A 13,810-nucleotide genomic window follows, 5' to 3' on the forward strand; every position below is an offset into this window, starting at 1 on the left:
GGCGCGATCCTGGAGACCCGGGATCGAGTCCTACGTCGGGCTCCCGGTGCATGGAGCCTGCTTCTCCCTCTGCCTGTGTCTCTGCCTCTCTCTCTCTCTCTCTCTGTGTGACTATCATAAAAAAAAAAGATTTTATTTATTTATTCATGAGAGACACACACAGAGAGAGGCAGAGACACAGGCAGAGGGAGAAGTAGGCTCCATGCAGGGAGCCCGACGCGGGACTGGGTCCCGCGTTTCCAGGATCATGCCCTGGGCTGAAGGCAGGCGCCAAACCGCTAAGCCACCCAGGGATCCCTGGAAATTTCTTTAAAAATTTTTTTGTATGTGGATATCCAGTGTTCTTGGCATTTTAGGTATGTTCCCACACGATGTTGATATCAATAAAGTTGATACTTTGAAATGCACTATAGTTGCACATATGCAAATAATTAAGGATATACAATTAGAAAAACAAAGAAATTCTTAATTCTAAAAAAAATGAACAATAGAAAGAATATGTAATCATAATACATTAGTTGGCTGTGCAGTGACTATATGATATGTATGGTTGTATCAGTCTACTTAGGCTGCTGTAACAAAATACCACAGAATAGGTAGTTTAGCAACAGATTTTTATTTCTCAAAGTTCTGGAGGCCGGGAAGTCTAAGATCAAGACCAAATTCTATTCCTGGTAAGAGCTCTATTCTTGGCTTACCGGCAGCTACTTTCTCACTGTATCCTCACATGATAAGAAAGAGGAGGAAAAGAAGGAGATAGTAAGAGAGAGGGAGGGAGGAGAGAGAGAAAAAAAGAGACAGAGGCTGAGAAAAGGAGAGTGAGCAGTCTGGACTCTCTTCCTCTTCCTATAAGGGCACTAATCCCATACGGGGCCCTACCTTCATGGCCTAATTACTTCCCAAGGGCCCCGTTTCCAAACACCTTCACATTGGACTTTAGGGCTTCAACATATAAATTCTGGAAGGACACAATTTATTCCATAAAAATGGTCATGATGATACAAACACATGATTATTGATTTCCCTAAAAATAGTAATAAAACTAGAAGGGGAGAATGAGAATAGTGGAAAGGAAATTAAATCTCTGTCTCTTAAAAGAAACTTAATATATAATGCCAAAAATTGAAATAACAGAATAAGGCTACTTTTTTTTTAGTGATATGAAGGTAGCTATAGGGCTGACGGCCTCTCCTTGTGAGTGGATCTAGGGTTCAGGAGAGGGCATGGCAGAAACTTGCTTTTTAAAAATTATTAGCCTTTTAGTATTATTGATTTTAATAATGTACATGTTCTTTGCTTAAAATAAAAATAATTAGAATTGAAAATACAGGTATTCTATACAATTTGTGTTTTGAGTAAAGTTGGGCCTTTTTGGTTCATTGTTTTACAAAAGGGCAGGGCTGAATGAAGCTTTTCACAATTATTAAGCTAACTAAATATGGAAAATAGTCCTTTGATTAATCAATCAACTAACCTAATTATTAGAGTTATAAACACCACCATATAAACCTCAAGAATTAGGTCAGATTTAGGAAATAAAAGTTAGTATTCCTATGCAATATTAAATACATATTATGCCAAAGTACTATTTATTATTGTTTATTTTAAATTCAAATTTAACTTGGCACCATGTATTTTATCTAACAATTCTACCCAAGAAATACATTATTCATGAAAATTGCCAGATGAAACACAGTGGGTGTAAGAGATGGAAGATTTTTCATTTGCTCATCCTCAGTGGAAGTGATTCAGAATTGAGCTCAAAGTATTTCTAGGGTGAGATCCTGGCATTACCATACTTTTTTTTTTTTTTTTTTTGTCTACTGCAGTCCTCAGTCTGCCATAAGCAATTATAGCAAATGCACTTAGAAGAGGAAATGGTGAAGTTACAATCCTTGAAAAATGAATCTTGGCCCTCAGAAAAATGGCAAACAAGTTCTGAGGACTAAGAAATAACATGGTCATAAATGGAGCAAGTGTGCATTCCGTGATTTTCTATTTTGTCCAAAAAGCACAGCATTGTGGGCATTCTGAGCAGAAGCAATTTCAGTCTTTGGTTTTACAGTTTATTGTCCAGTTGTGACAATTATATCAGATTATTCTCTTCTGGAAATGTGAAAAAAAATTTTTTATTGTGGAAAATTTTAAACATATACAAAAGTAAAGAAAATAGTTTAATGAACCTCCACATTTCCATCATCCCAACAAGAATGGCTGGTCTTTCTTCATCTTAATTCCTACTCTTATCCCTCCCCAGTTATTGTGAAGCACATTCCAGACATCACCTAATTTCATCTCTAAATATTTCAGTATGTATTTCTGACATACGACTCTCTCCTTTAAACATAACCACAATACCCTCAACACACACGCTCTAAAATCAACAATAATTCCCAAAAAGGCACTTTAAATAAAAATTGCTAGATGAAACAGAAATGCTCTGCCAGGATGTTAGCCAACAGAAATCTTTCTGGTATTAATTAAACAATGTGGACAAACTCAAATACCATTCTGTTACCACTTCAGAGGAGGTAAATTCAAGCACTCCAATCAAGTATTCAAAGAGTTTGTCATTGTTCAAAGAAATATTACTATCATTCACTCACTCATGGATTCAACAGGTATTTATTAAATGCCTGTCTTGCTAGGCACAGGATACCAAGACCAACAAGACAAGGCCTTGTGGAGGGTGCAGGTTTGTGTCTAAGTACATGGGATTCAAAGCCGGAGGAATTGGGCATGAATAAAGGAGCACGTAGTATGATTAATCAAAAAGTTCTGAAGGATATGTACCTCTTCTGAAGTTTCAGTAAAGGACTTTTTACTGGAGGAATGAGCATGAACAAAGGCATAAAGAAGACAAAATCTCCCATATTTGTTATTCTTCAAGAGTAAAGACAAGGCCTTCCATCTTTGCCAACCTGCTGCCCTGGCCGTGACACCTAGCACAGTACCTGGCACACAGTAGCTACTCAACTAGCATTTACTGAAGAAATGAATGTCAAATTCACTTCTTACCCAAGTGACTATTAACCCTCAGCCAGTCCTAAAACTCCTACATTACACTGTATTGTTTTCATACACAAAGGCTATACTACAGAATCCTGGCAATCACTGTAGGAAGACATAAGCATTCAGCTGTTTTACAATAAGGGATTGATTGTGCTGGGCATTTTCAGTAAAATACTGCTTTCCTCATGCTCTAGTTTCTTTCATAAGCTTAAGCAGTTAGTGGATGAATCTTTGCTGGTTCTCCTTCATTAGTTTAAAAGATGATCAAACCATCTGTGCTGCCCTAGCTGTCGTGACCTGCCCATTGGCCTTCTAATGGTCAGATATGAAATTTACTTCACTGACCATTTTCTCCAAAAATAAAAATCAGAGTGAAGCTTTGCTAATCCTGTGACTGAAATTTATTGCCACTGAAAGGAGTATGTGTGTGTGTGTGTGTGTGTGTGTGTGTATGTGTAGGGTTTGGAATTCTGAATTAAAACTTAAATGGCTCTCTGTAATCATTATAAGGACTGTATTGTCCTGAGTAAGATTTAATCCTTTCTGTTCCCTAGAAGAAAAAGTCTTCATATTTACCAGCTGGCCAGTCATGTAGTAAATTTGCGCGGAGTTATTTTACATATCATTTTGTTTATTTACATAGGCCCGATTAGACCCTTTTAAAGGCTTAACATAGTGTGGTTGCTGCAGACAGCTAGTTTACACCAAGTCCTTCTTGGCAGGACTTGAAAGCAAACAGTAAATGTTGTAAACAATTGTATGTGATTATACACTGCCAAATAATGTGCATCTGGGAAGACAAACAAAACTTATTAAACAGACAACAAATAGCTGAGGTAAATATCAAATATGTTAACTCTACAAAATACAGGACTGGATTTTGTCAAAGTCTTATTAACTCAGCACAGCTGGATTAAAATAAAAAACATTTAGACTTAAAAGCAGGGGATCCCCAAGTTAGAAAGTCTGGATTCTGTTCCTGTCTCCATCACTAATTCACTAAGTGACAGTGATTATTACTTTGATTTTTGTTTGAGTTTTCCCATCAATGGCAAGGAAATTTCAGGGCTGCTCCTGAGAGCACAGGAGAATGTTCACCATATGACTTCTCTGGAAATGAACAAAAGAGAACTGCTCTCTGGTCACCTCCCAATTTATCTTGCAATCTCCTAGACCTTGAAGTCCCCTGGAAATTGAGTTGGCCTAGGCAAAAACTGATGGAGATGACACTTGCAAGTTAGGTTACCACCATGGCCATGGCAAACATTGAGGGCTAGGCAACAATAGTGACTGATGACCAGCTCTGCTCCTGAGTGCATGTAGGAAAGAGAAGCAGGAATCCCGTGAGGCCATGGCAGCCCCAAAGTGTGTAGTCATGTGGAATGTGCTATCTCTCCAGAACCAGAGGCATTTGGAACCTACGTGTTTATGGCCAACTCTGAGTGTTTTTTTTTTGTTTTTTTGTTTTTTTTTAATTTTTATTTATTTGTGATAGTCACAGAGAGAGAGAGAGAGAGAGGCAGAGACACAGGCAGAGGGAGAAGCAGGCTCCATGCACCGGGAGCCCGACGTGGGATTCGATCCTGGGTCTCCAGGATCGCGCCCTGGGCCAAAGGCAGGCACTAAACCACTGCGCCACCCAGGGATCCCCTACTCTGAGTGTTTTTAATAGAACTTGCTTTAAAAGGAAAGCATTATTGATGAATCCTTGTCCCTCATTTTATCTACCCTTGTTCCTTTCCTGCCCATGCCCAGAAACCTCATCTTCCTAACACCCCAGTATTCCTACCCTTTTAAGATCAGAAATGTTCAACTTGGCTGCACGTAAGATTTATCCAAGGAGACTTTTTTTTTTAAGATTTTATTTATTTATTCATGACAGACACAGAGAGAGAGAGAGGCAGAGACACAGGCAAAGGGAGAAGCAGGCTCCATGCAGGAAGCCCGACGTGGGACTTGATCCCAAGTCTCCAGGATCAGGCCCTGGGCTGAAGGCGGCACTGAACTGCTGAGCCACCCGGGCTGCCCCCAAGGAGACTTTAAAAACCCCAATGTCCAGGCTTGTATGTCTAGAATCTCTAGGGCGGGACCAAAGCATTAGTATTTTTTAAGTCCCCTGGGTGGTTACAAAGTGCAGCCTCATTGTGCAGCCTCATTGAAAAGCACTGAACAAATGGTCCACATGGCTGATCATAATGTAAAGTTGCTGTGCTCCTTAATCTTGGAGATTCGCTTGAGACAACACTGGTAGTGATTTTAAATGTCGCATTTGCCTGGGCCACACTGTCGGAATATATCCCAATGCAACACGTCCCTTCCCTCCTCCTCCTCTTCATTCAAGCCACTAGCCTCTCTCTCCTCTACTTCTGCAATAGTATCTCCATTTGCACAGCACCCACAGTGAGCCTTTGAAGTATAAACCTGATCATTTATCATCCTGCTCATAATCCTTCACACTTAGAATAAAATCCAAGGTTATGACCACAGCCAATTGGCCCTGAGTGACTAACCCCTACCTCTCTCTAGCTTCATTGCCCCCTACTCTGCATTACTTGTCTGTAGCCTCTGTGCTATGCCTTTGACATGCCCAGCACATTCTCACTTCTGGGCCTTAGCCCTTGTTATTTCCTTCCTCCCACATATACATATGGCTGTACTCCCTTCTAGGATTTTATGCCTCACTGGATAACTTCTCTTGACTGTGTCCATCGCAACACTCCCTTCATCTTGGCCCCTTACCCTGCTATATTCTTTTTCATGGCTTATAGCCCTCCCAGAAACCATGTTACTTGCTAATGTATCTATTTCATGCCCATTTCCCCCCGACTGGAAAACATAAGCTCTAGGACTAGAAGTTTGCTTTGTTTGGCTGTAACCTAGTATCTGGAATAGTACCTGGAACATAGTAGGCACTCAATACATAATACATGAATGAATGAGTAAATACCCCTTACTTTCATTCTATTCTCATAGTTAAATATATCAGAATTACTACTCTATCTCAGAAAGAGGCTATTTAGATCAACCGGGTTTTTCAAATAAAACAACACATGGGTATGTTTTTGCTCTAATTCATTTGGCTTCCTTTATTTATTTTTTTAAAAGATTTTATTTATTTATTCATGAGAGAGAGAGAGAGAGAGAGGCAGACACAGGCAGAGAGAGAAGCAGGCTCCATGCAGGGAGCCCGATGTGGGACTCGATCCCAGGACCCCAGGATCACACCCTGGGCCAAAGGCAGGCACGCAACCACTGAGCCACCCTGGCTTCCTTTAATTTGGAACCCGTTTCCCTAGATCTCACCAGCTCGTAAATATATTGAGCCACATAAAACACCAATTTAAAAAAATATTTTGTTTATCTATTTGAGAGAGAGAGAGCAAACAGGGGGCAGAGGCAGGAGAGGGAGAGACAAACAGACTCTGCACTGAGCACAGAGCCCACATGGGGCTCAAACTCACAACCCTGAGATCACGACCTAAGCAGAAACCATGAGTTGGACATGTAATGGACTGGGCCACCCGAGCACCCGCAATAAAAATTTATTTTTATTTTATTTTTAAAAGATTTTATTTATTCATTTGAGAGAGACAGAGCACAAGCAGGGGAGGGGCAGAGGGAGACAAAGAAACAGACTCCTCACTGAGTGGGGAGCTTGACATGGGGCTCAACCCCAGGACCCTGAGATCATGCCCTGAGCTGAAACAGTTGCTTAAGTGATTGAGCCAGCCAGGTGCCCCTAAAAATTTGTTTTTATTGGAAAAGGTGATTGCCCCAAATTAGGGCTGTCAGATTTATCAAATAAATTATAAGCTGTCTGGTTAAATTTGAATTGCTGATAAATGATGAATAATTTTTTAGTATCAGTACATCCCATGCACTTGGGAGCACACTAAAAAATTATTTGTTGCTTTTCTGAAATTTGAATTTGATTTGGTGCCCTGTATTCTATCTGACAATTCTAATCCAGAATGCAATGGAACTTGTTTTAATATGGGAACAAATATGGAGTCAGATAACCCCCATTTTAAAAAATATTTTATTTATTTATTCATGAGAAACACGGATTGAGAGAGGCAGACACAGGCAGAGGGGGAAACAGGCTCCATGCAGGCAGCCCAACGTGGGATTGGATCCCCAGTCTCCAGGGTCACGCCCTGTGCTGAAGGTGGCGCTAAACCTCTGAGCCACCTGGGCTGCCAGATAACCCCCATTTGAATCTTAGTTCAGTCATTTGCTGGTTATGTGAACTTGGGGAAGTATAATTTGACTTTGCCAAGCTGTAGTTTTCCCATCTCTAAAATGGGACACTAATAATATCTACTTTGTATGGTTATTGTGAGGTTTAAAATTTAAAACCATCTAAACCACTTAGTATATAGCATCTGGCTCATCACGAACAAAAACAATATTACTATCATCATTGTTACCACATGTAGGATCATCAACCATCTCAGATTTTTCCAGAACTGAGAGGTTTCCTGGGATGTGGGACTTTCAGTGCTAAAAATGAGGACATTCTAGGTAAACTAGGACAGTTGGACATCTTAGTAGCTGCTCAGAAAAAGTTAAGCAGGATTATACTACTGCACTTACTTTAAGCTTTAAGTAATGCATGGGGATTGTTTTCTATCAGTTATCAAGAAATGTCTGGTTGTGATGGAAATTTTTTCAGCTTATATTTCAAAAATCAAATTTAATCCTACTTACCCTAGTCACATTTAGATCTTCATTACTGGAAAGAGGTGTGTTTGAATTCTATGTATTTGGAAGATCCTTCAAGGGGCACCATTAAGCGCTGATGAATACACTTTGAAATCATTAACAATTGAAATGGGACATTTGGCTGCCAAAAGTTCTGTGCATTTGTAGTTGAGTCCTTTGTTCTCTGCAACAAAAAAGACTGTTAAGAAACTACTTATTTCTTCCTCCACCCCTTTTTTTCCTTTCTTTCTTTTTCTTTCTCTTTTTCTTCCCTTTTTTTTCTTTTTTCTTCCTTTTTTCTTTTTCTCTTTTCTTTCCTTCTTTCTCTCCTCTCTTTTTCTCATTTTCCCAATACAACTTGTTTTTGGCCACTCTGCACTGAGCAAAATGACTAGAAGGAAAACCTCACCTCAAAAGAAAGAATCAGAAACAGTCCTCTCTCCCACAGAGTTACACTAAACTCATATCTTTCAATAGTAACTCTGAACGTGAATGGGCTTAATGACCCCATCAAAAGGCGCAGTGTGTCAGACTGGATAAAAAAGCAGGACCCATCTATTTGCTGTCTACAAGACACTCATTTTAGACAGAAGGACACCTACAGCCTGAAAATAAAAGGTTGGAGAACCATTTACCATTCAAATGGTCCTCAAAAAAAAAAAATGGTCCTCAAAAGAAAGCAGGGGTAGCCATCCTTATATCAGATAAACTAAAATTTACCCCGAAGACTGTAGTGACAGGTGAAGAGGGACACTATATCATACTTAAAGGATCTATCCAACAAGATGACATAACAATCATCAATATATATGCCCCGAATGTGGGAGCTGCCAAATATATCAATCAATTAATAACCAAAATTAAGATATACTTAGATAATAATACACTTATACTTGGTGACTTCAATCTAGCACTTTCTACACATTGATAGGTCTTCTAAACACAACATCTCCAAAGAAACGAGAGCTTTAAATGATACACTGGACCAGATGGATTTCACAGATATATACAGAACTTTACATCCAAACTCAACTGAATACCCATTCTTCTCAAGTGCACATGGAACTTTCTCCAGAATAGACCACATACTGGGTCACAAATCAGGTCTGAACCGATACCAAAAGATTGGGATCGTCCCCTGCGTATTCTCAGACCATAATGCCTTGAAATTAGAACTAAATCACAAAAAGAAGTTTGGAAGGACTTCAAACACATGGGGGTTAAGGGCCATCTTGCTAAAAGATGAAAGGGTCAACCAGGAAATTAAGGATGAATTAAAAAGATTCATGGAAACTAACAAGAATGAAGATACAACCATTCAAAATCTTTGGGATACAGCAAAAGCAGTCCTGAGGGGGAAATACATCACAATACAAGCATCCATCCAAAAACGGGAAAGAACTCAAATACAAAAGCTAACCTTACACCTAAAGGAGCTAGAGAAAAAACAGCAAATAGATCCTACACCCAGCAGAAAAAGAGAGTTAATAAAGATTCAAGCAGAACTCAACGAAATCGAGACCAGAAGAACTGTGGAACAGATCAACAAAACCAGGAGTTGGTTCTTTGAAAGAATTAATAAGATAGATAAAACACTAGCCAGCCTTACTAAAAAGAAGAGAAAGAAGACTCAAATTAAGAAAATCATGAATGAGAAAGGAGAGATCACTACCAACACCAAGGAAATACAAACGATTTTAAAAACATATTATGAACAGCTATACGCCAATAAATTAGGCAATCTAGAAGAAATGGACGCACTTCTGGAAAGCCACAAATTACCAAAACTGGATCAGGAAGAAATAGAAAACCTGAACAGGCCAATAACCAGGGAGGAAATTGAAGCAGTCATCCAAAACCTCCCAAGACACAAAAGTCCAGGGCCAGATGGCTTCCCTGGGGAATTCTATCAAATGTTTAAAGAAGAAACCATACCTATTCTACTAAAGCTGTTTGGAAAGATAGAAAGAGATGGAGTTCTTCCAAATTCATTCTATGAGGCCAGCATCACCTTAATTCCAAAACCAGACAAAGACCCCACCAAAAAGGAGAATTATAGACCAATATCCCTGATGAACATGGATGCAAAAATTCTCAACAAGATACTAGCCAAGAGGATCCAACAATACATTAAGAAAATTATTCACCATGACCAAGTAGGATTTATTCCCGGGACACAAAACTGGTTCAACACTTGTAAAACAATCAATGTGATTCATCATATCAGCAAGAGGAAAAACAAGAACCATACGATCCTCTCATTAGATGCAGAGAAAGCATTTGACAAAATACAGCATTCATTCCTGATCAAAACTCTTCAGAGTGTAGGGATAGAGGGAACATTCCTCAACATCTTAAAAGCCATCTACGAAAAACCCACAGCAAATATAATTCTCAATGGGGAAGCACTGGGAGCCTTTCCCCTAAGATCAGGAACAAGACAGGGATGTCCACTCTCACCACTGCTATTCAACATAACACTAGAAGTCCTAGCCTCAGCAATCAGACAACAAAAAGACATTAAAGTCATTCGAATTGGCAAAGAAGAAGTCAAACTCTCCCTCTTCGCCGATGACATGATACTCTACATAGAAAACCCAAAAGACTCCACCCCAAGATTGCCAGAACTCATACAGCAATTGGGCAGTGTGGCAGGATACAAAATCAATGCCCAGAAGTCAGTGGCATTTCTATACACTAACAATGAGACTGAAGAAAGAGAAATGAAGGAGTCAATCCCATTTACAAGTGCACCCATAAGCATAAGATACCTAGGAATAAACCTAACTAAAGAGGTAAAGGATCTATACCCTAAAAACTATAGAACACTTCTGAAAGAAATTGAGGAAGACACAAAGAGATGGAAAAATATCCCATGCTCATGGATTGGCAGAATTAATATTGTGAAAATGTCAATGTTACCCAGGGCAATTTACACGTTTCATGCAATCCCTATCAAAATACCATGGACTTTAGAACAGAGAGTTAGAACAAATGATTTTAAGATTTGTGTGGAATCAGAAAAGACCCCGAATAGCCAGGGGAATTTTAAGAAAGAAAACCAGATCTGGGGGTATCACAATGCCAGATTTCAGGTTGTCCTACAAAGCTGTGGTCATCAAGACAGTGTGGTACTGGCACAAAAACAGACACATAGATCAATGGAACAGAATAGAGAATACAGAAGTGGATCCTCAACTTTATGGTCAACTAATATTCGATAAAGGAGGAAAGACTATCCACTGGAAGAAAAACAGTCTCTTCAATAAATGGTGCTGGGAAAATTGGACATCCACATGCAGAAGAATGAAACTAGACCACTCTCTTGCACCAGACATAAAGATAAACTCAAAATGCATGAAAGATCTAAATGTGAGACAAGATTCCATCAAAATCCTAGAGGAGAGCACAGGCAACACCCTTTTTGAACTCGGCCACAGTAACTTCTTGCAAGATACATCCACGAAGGCAAAAGAAACAAAAGCAAAAATGAACTATTGGGACTTCATCAAAATAAGAAGCTTTTGCACAGCAAAGGATACAGTCAACAAAACTCAAAGAAAACCTACAGAATGGGAGAAGATATTTGCAAATGACGTATCAGATAAAGGGCTAGTTTCCAAGATCTATAAAGAACTTCTTAAACTCAGCACCAAAGAAACAAACAATCCAATCATGAAATGGGCAAAAGACATGAAGAGAAATCTCACAGAGGAAGACATAGACATAGCCAACATGCACATGAGAAAATGCTCTGCATCACTTGCCATCAGGGAAATACAAATCAAAACCACAATGAGATACCACCTCACACCATTGAGAATGGGGAAAATTAACAAGGCAGGAAACAACAAATGTTGGAGAGGATGCGGAGAAAAGGGAACCCTCTTACACTGTTGGTGGGAATGTGAACTGGTGCAGCCACTCTGGAAAACTGTGTGGAGGTTCCTCAAAGAGTTAAAAATAGACCTGCCCTACAACCCAGCAATTGCACTGCTGGGGATTTACCCCAAAGATGCAAATGTAATGAAACGCCGGGACACCTGCACCCCGATGTTTCTAGCAGCAATGTCCACAATAGCCAAACTGTGGAAGGAGCCTCCGTGTCCATCGAAAGATGAATGGATGAAGATGTGGTTTATGTATACAATGGAATATTACTCAGCCATTAGAAATGACAAATACCCACCATTTGCTTCGACGTGGATAGAACTGGAGGGTATTATGCTGAGTGAAATAAGTCAATTGGAGAAGGACAAATATTATATGGTCTTATTCATTGGAATATTTATATTCCCCATATAAATAATAGTGAAAGGGAATAGATGGGAAGGGAGAAGAAATGGGTAGGAAATATCAGAAAGGGAGACAGAACATGAAGACTCCTAACTCTGGGGAATGAACTATGGGTGGTGGAAGGGGAGGAGGGCATGGGGTGGGGGTGACTGGGTGACGGGCACTGAGGGGGGCACTTGACGGGATGAGCACTGGGTGTTATTCTGTATGTTGGCAAATTGAACACCAATAAAAAATAAATTTATTATTAAAAAAATACTTTTGATCCTGTTAAAAAGATACTATTTTGACTAAGTTAGGCTAAATAAAAATTATCAAAATTAAAAAAAAAAAAGAAAAAAAGAGAAACTATTGTTTCACCGGTGAAGTGTTAATTTACACAGATACAGGATTGAAGCAGCAAATTTCGAGGATGTTATATCTTAAAGCTCTTAGGCCAGGAAAATGAGTAGGATGCTAAAACACTGTGTTATAATTGTGTCCCCTGATCATATAGGTTTTTTGAGCTGGTACTTGGTAATGTAGTTGACTTTGGAAAGGAATACATCCCTTTGGCAGGGACCTAGAGTAACAGACTGGTTATTTCTGTGCATTGAATTTCCACTTCTAGAGCTAGTCTCAGTCAAAGCATGGAAGACTTGGTCGAGGTTTAGGCCACATCTTGGTGATATAATGAAAGGGTATGGCCAACAGAAAGTAGGGAGAAAAGGAGACAAGCCCCACTTAGGCAACATCTTCATCTTATAAAAGGGGGAGTTGCTGGAAGAAAAGCTAGAGATTCAAGTGTACTATTTATTATGTTACAATATTTAAGTACAGTATATTATTTATTGTTAAACAAGAACCCATAGAAAATTTAATAATGATCATCTAACTCTCAAGCACTAAGGAAGTAGAAAGAAGAAATGGGAGAAGCAAAAGTCAACTAAAACACCGTCTTTCTTACCAGAGTTAGTAAATAATCTTGTGTCAAGTCAAGAAATTATAAAATAAGCATAAAATACAAAGTCGTGATGGAAACCACCAGAAGAACTCAACACAGAAATCTCATTTTATTTTTTCAATGACTGGAACAGAGTGAGGGAGGTTTTGGGGGAGACTGCGGATTTCATCAGAAGCTGTTCTGTGTCACTCACTGTCATGAGCACAGACTGATAAAAAGTCGAGAAAAAGATGGTGCTATTGTGGCATAAAGATGTCGTCTTCCTATTCTTTTTAGGCAAAAAGTGAGCAATAGCCTCAGAATTATTTGTTTGGTGAGCTTTCGGAAAATTGAATTGTTGTTTACATTTGTTTTGTGTTTCAAGGGCCTTAGAAACTACTTGGCAAAGTTCAACTACTTAGCAAAGAGATATTTTAGAACAGGGAATGAGGAGGAGAGAGAGAAGAAAAGAAGCAAGTCCAGGGTCACTTCCTTGGTGCCATCAGTAGTGGAAATAGCTCCCACCAGGTTTAAATGTCAAGAACCTTAGTACTGACCCAAATGCTTGGTACACATGGAGAAAAACATCCTACCAGGTCTCCCCAGCCCCGCTCTGTAGCTTCCTGTCCTTCTTATTCTCTGCCTCTCTATACTGAGGCCCTGTTTATTTGGCACAAAGCAATTTGCAATTTTTCATTTCTCTTCACTTTTCGTCTGTATCAAATTTTTCCAGACATGAGTATTATCTTCAATGGGTCATTTGTCAGCTGCTGCATTTAAGAAGGGTATGCCATCTGCATGGGGGAAATGATTTTTTTTTTTAAAACCTAGAGCCTTTGGTCTCAACATCAAATCAAGGTTCCTTATTCTCAGTAA

Source organism: Canis aureus, chromosome 1 (genome assembly GCF_053574225.1).
Source record: "Canis aureus isolate CA01 chromosome 1, VMU_Caureus_v.1.0, whole genome shotgun sequence".
Classification (NCBI taxonomy): Eukaryota; Metazoa; Chordata; class Mammalia; order Carnivora; family Canidae; genus Canis; species Canis aureus.